The following is a 5561-nucleotide window of genomic DNA, read 5'->3' as shown; positions in this document are numbered from 1 at the left end:
GCCGCCATCCTCTAGTGTCGACGCAGCACGTAAAGCAGGGTGTTGTTAGTAGCAAGACTTATTGCCATAAACCGAAAATAAAAGCGGAGGCATACTCTGCTATGCCTCAGGGGGCGACGACACACTACTCAGAAACACACCTCCCTCTGCAGGTGTGAGGCAAGTGATGATTTTAAAAACTAAATAGAAAGAAATAAATAAAGACAGAAATGAAGGCAAAATAAAAAAAAAAACAGCGACGCAGCACACTCAAACGAACTGGCGAGATAATCCCATCGCCCATAGAATTAACAAAGTAATAATCCTCTAAGATAGATTATGCGTTTTCCAATTTTCCAATAATTTTTCATACAAGGTTCACACAATTCGCATGTTACCAATTTCCATATTATCAGTATCACAGAACAGTCTACTCTAGTGATGCCCAGAAGGCCAATATCAAATCTGGGCTATGGGTAAGTCAAGGGTAGTTTGAAAGTCCGAGTGACAAAGATCCAGGGGTACACTCAGGCAATTCTTATACGAGGTGCCTTAGTTAGCCCGGAACACCTTTTGATAACCATGAACCATTGCAACTTTAAGAAATCTTGCAAAAGTAATGGTATATTTCCGGTCAGATTCCGCCAGGCGATGCTGGCTCCAAAGGTAGTCCATGAAAGAGACAGCATCTGCGAGGCAAAGGTCATAGATCGTGAAAATGGTTTGGCCCAAGAGACACACCATTGCGTTACGTCGTGTTCGGGGGTTGGTCTGAATACCAGGGTTAAGGAACCAGTCGACTGACACATAGTCCAGTGTAGTCCCACCGATCAGCGTTAATAGCACACGTGCAAGGTCCCACACTTCTGTGACGTGAGGGCATAGGAGACGATGCTCTCTGGTGTCTACGTCACCACATCGGCCGCAAGCAGCCGAGGGCCATAGGAGGATGGCCGCCAGGCGATGATTAGTGGGTATTAAATTGTTTACAACGCGATACCATAGCGCTGAAACTTCTGTGGGAAGGGCTAGGTGGTTGATATTAGCCCAAGCGTGGTGCCAGATGACCGACGGTCGTCTGTCCTCCAATTTGTGTGGTGTGAGCTGGCCTCGAAGCGCCTAGTAAAGGCGCTTCGATGTGCGTGCCTTGTCGGTGGCCACTGCTAGGATGTAACTTTGATTGAGGTGATAGTCCTTGACTGTCGTCATCCGGAATGGAATATGTGTCAAGCATACTGGTGCACGCGCCGATTGTAGGCGATAACGGTCGAAAAGCACCGCTGTTGTCCCACCTGGGTCAATCTCACGCAAAGTGGCGATACGGTGAATCAGGATTGCCGCACATTTGTGGGGAAAGTCAATGAGTCCAAGGCGACTATCGACTTTTGGCAGTGTACAAGTCTGTGCATCAACTTTGAATAGTGCACGCCGCCACAATAGGCAATATACTGTTTGTGAGATGGCTCTGCTGGTTTGTTTCGGTAGCGTAAGGAGTTGTGCTACATACCATGCCCGTGATAGGATGTAAGTATTAATCAGTTGGATTCGTTGATGGAGGTCGAGTCGTTGATCAGTGTGACTCACGCAAAGTCCTCTGATGCGCGTGAGAATCCGCCTGCACGTGAGTGTTAACATGCGCTGTGGACAGGCAGTCACCTCAAGACCCAAGATACATTGTTCCCCTACAATCCGGTAGCATGGGCGTTCGATGGTCAATGATCGTGGTCCTAGTGGGATTAGCACCATTTTGTTGGATTTTAACATGGCACCGGATGCTCGTTCATAAACGTGGAGGACTCGGCGAACCGAATCGATGTCCCTGGCGTTTGCTACAAACACACCTACACCATCCGCCTACGCCACACTGCGGAAGGTGACGCCTGGGGAAGGAACACCATCGACCATCCGTCCGATGTCACGCAGCATGGGGTACAGCGCCAAAGCGATAAAATACACTGACAAGGGACACCCTTGTCGAACTGATCGTCTGATGGAAATTGGTCGTGATCTGCAACCGTTCACAATGATTGTGGAATTTGCTCCATCCAAGAAGTGCCGGATGACTCTTATGAAGTGCTCCCCGAAACCCATCCGCTACATAACGGCCAGCAGGTAGGATGGGAGACCCTATCGGAGGCACCGGCGAAATCTAGGGATCAATTGCAGCCGGGGTTCGAGCGTCGGCGGTGGGTGAGTAAGACAGCATCACGGTATATAGAAGCAGCGGTGAAGGTGGTTCGATTCGAAACGCCACATGATTGAGTGGGACAAAGTACCTTATTCATTCCCTGTTTAAGACGTGAAGCCACACTTCGTGCCACCAACTTATAATCAGTGTTAAGAACGGTGATGGGACGTACGTCTTTAGCCCATCAGTGACCTGTGACCTTTGGATTAAAGCCAATACGTACAGCTAGAAAATCGGCGGGTAGCTCGCAACCAGCAAAAATCTCCTCGCACATTTTGCAGAAGCGGTCTCCTAACAAGCCGGAAAACCTAGCACTTCGATTAGTGCTGGAATGGCACAATCGAAGGGCGGTATTCTTGCGGAGTACCGCCAGAGATGAAAAACCGCAGTGTCAGGGCCTAAATGCTTGCAGCGTGTGCGTTCCACATGAGGGAGTGACATACGGTGGTGCGGGCTGATATGGCAACAGGCGACCGTCGAAAACATCGCAAAAGCAAGTGCCGGAAGGAACGACAATATACGAGAGCACTCGTCAACAGCCCAGTACTACCCTCCATGTCGAGGAGTAAACTGCGACTCCTATTTGAACGCCGCTAGCTGCCAGGGCAGTGGAGAAGCCGTGAGGCCGCCCCACAGCAGCGTCAGGCCGGTGCGAGCTATACTGGCGCGAGCTACACCTAGCCGAGTGCTTACGTCGTCCACCACCTACTGCATATGTGTGTGTGTGCGTGTGTACACACGTATTCTGCGTGCGTGCGGCGGCGACGACGACGACGTTCGCGAGGAGCTAAGGTTATAACTCCAAACAATTTAATTAAAATTATCTGTGACCAGACCATAAGAGATGCTAACGAGGCATCCGAAGGCACTGTCCTGTGCCCCCATAAATTACCAGCCTAGCGTAATGCGGCTGCAAGTGCGGTCCGGCTAACCGCAAAAAAAAAAAAAAAAAAAAAAAAAAATTACTTAAGATAATCTTAAATTAATTAAAAGAAATCGTGGTGTGTAAGCAACTAACTACTGGGCACATCAACAACTACGACAAGTTTTGCTACCAGCGGAATATCTGATCACTGCAGAATGTTAACCCATTTCAGGCTGTGTTTTAATTAATTTTAGGTGGGCCGATCCCGGCGGTACTGCAATGCCGGGCCAACCCGCTACAGAGGTGGAGCAAGCCCCTAGCACTCCGTCAGAAGCCAAAAATGAGTTTAATATTCTGATCGTGTGATGCAGGACGTATCAGATATTAAGCTGATAAGAACAGATACTACACTTTTTTTCCCTCCTACCTCCCCTATAGCCCTACCTTTTCCTCTCCAAAAATGCCGCCATCCTCTAGTGTCGACGCAGCACGTAAAGCAGGGTGTTGTTAGTAGCAAGACTTATTGCCATAAACCGAAAATAAAAGCGGAGGCATACTCTGCTATGCCTCAGGGGGCGACGACACACTACTCAGAAACACACCTCATTCTGCATGTGTGAGGCAAGTGATGATTTTAAAAACTAAATAGAAAGAAATAAATAAAGACAGAAATGAAGGCAAAATAAAAAAAATAACAGCGACGCAGCACACTCAAACGAACTGGCGAGATAATCCCATCGCCCATAGAATTAACAAAGTAATAATCCTCTAAGATAGATTATGCGTTTTCCAATTTTCCAATAATTTTTCATACAAGGTTCACACAATTCGCATGTTACCAATTTCCATATTATCAGTATCACAGAACAGTCTACTCTAGTGATGCCCAGAAGGCCAATATCAAATCTGGGGTATGGGTAAGTCAAGGGTAGTTTGAAAGTCCGAGTGACAAAGATCCAGGGGTACACTCAGGCAATTCTTATACGAGGTGCCTTAGTTAGCCCGGAACACCTTTTGATAACCATGAACCATTGCAACTTTAAGAAATCTTGCAAAAGTAATGGTATATTTCCGGTCAGATTCCGCCAGGCGATGCTGGCTCCAAAGGTAGTCCATGAAAGAGACAGCATCTGCGAGGCAAAGGTCATAGATCGTGAAAATGGTTTGGCCCAAGAGACACACCATTGCGTTACGTCGTGTTCGGGGGTTGGTCTGAATACCAGGGTTAAGGAACCAGTCGACTGACACATAGTCCGGTGTAGTCCCACCGATCAGCGTTAATAGCACACGTGCAAGGTCCCACACTTCTGTGACGTGAGGGCATAGGAGACGATGCTCTCTGGTGTCTACGTCACCACATCGGCCGCAAGCAGCCGAGGGCCATAAGAGGATGGCCGCCAGGCGATGATTAGTGGGTATTAAATTGTTTACAACGCGATACCATAGCGCTGAAACTTCTGTGGGAAGGGCTAGGTGGTTGATATTAGCCCAAGCGTGGTGCCAGATGACCGACGGTCGTCTGTCCTCCAATTTGTGTGGTGTGAGCTGGCCTCGAAGCGCCTAGTAAAGGCGCTTCGATGTGCGTGCCTTGTCGGTGGCCACTGCTAGGATGTAACTTTGATTGAGGTGATAGTCCTTGACTGTCGTCATCCGGAATGGAATATGTGTCAAGCATACTGGTGCACGCGCCGATTGTAGGCGATAACGGTCGAAAAGCACCGCTGTTGTCCCACCTGGGTCAATCTCACGCAAAGTGGCGATACGGTGAATCAGGATTGCCGCACATTTGTGGGGAAAGTCAATGAGTCCAAGGCGACTATCGACTTTTGGCAGTGTACAAGTCTGTGCATCAACTTTGAATAGTGCACGCCGCCACAATAGGCAATATACTGTTTGTGAGATGGCTCTGCTGGTTTGTTTCGGTAGCGTAAGGAGTTGTGCTACATACCATGCCCGTGATAGGATGTAAGTATTAATCAGTTGGATTCGTTGATGGAGGTCGAGTCGTTGATCAGTGTGACTCACGCAAAGTCCTCTGATGCGCGTGAGAATCCGCCTGCACGTGAGTGTTAACATGCGCTGTGGACAGGCAGTCACCTCAAGACCCAAGATACGTTGTTCCCCTACAATCCGGTAGCATGGGCGTTCGATGGTCAATGATCGTGGTCCTAGTGGGATTAGCACCATTTTGTTGGATTTTAACATGGCACCGGATGCTCGTTCATAAACGTGGAGGACTCGGCGAACCGAATCGATGTCCCTGGCGTTTGCTACAAACACACCTACACCATCCGCCTACGCCACACTGCGGAAGGTGACGCCTGGGAAAGGAACACCATCGACCATCCGTCCGATGTCACGCAGCATGGGGTACAGCGCCAAAGCGATAAAATACACTGACAAGGGACACCCTTGTCGAACTGATCGTCTGATGGAAATTGGTCGTGATCTGCAACCGTTCACAATGATTGTGGAATTTGCTCCATCCAAGAAGTGCCGGATGACTCTTATGAAGTGCTCCCCGAAACC

At 48.8% G+C, this 5561-nt stretch overlaps 1 pseudogene; it reads right to left on the bottom strand.

Moving 5' to 3' along the window:
- Nucleotides 1-3281: 3281 nt before the first annotated feature.
- On the bottom strand, nucleotides 3282-3494 carry LOC124721121 (annotated as a pseudogene).
- Between the last annotated feature and the right edge of the window lie 2067 nt (nucleotides 3495-5561).

This window comes from Schistocerca piceifrons, chromosome 1 (assembly GCF_021461385.2).
Source record: "Schistocerca piceifrons isolate TAMUIC-IGC-003096 chromosome 1, iqSchPice1.1, whole genome shotgun sequence".
NCBI classification, from domain to species: domain Eukaryota; kingdom Metazoa; phylum Arthropoda; class Insecta; order Orthoptera; family Acrididae; genus Schistocerca; species Schistocerca piceifrons.
The sequence above is the reverse complement of the archived record's forward strand: the minus strand, read 5'-3'. Positions and strand labels throughout refer to the sequence as shown.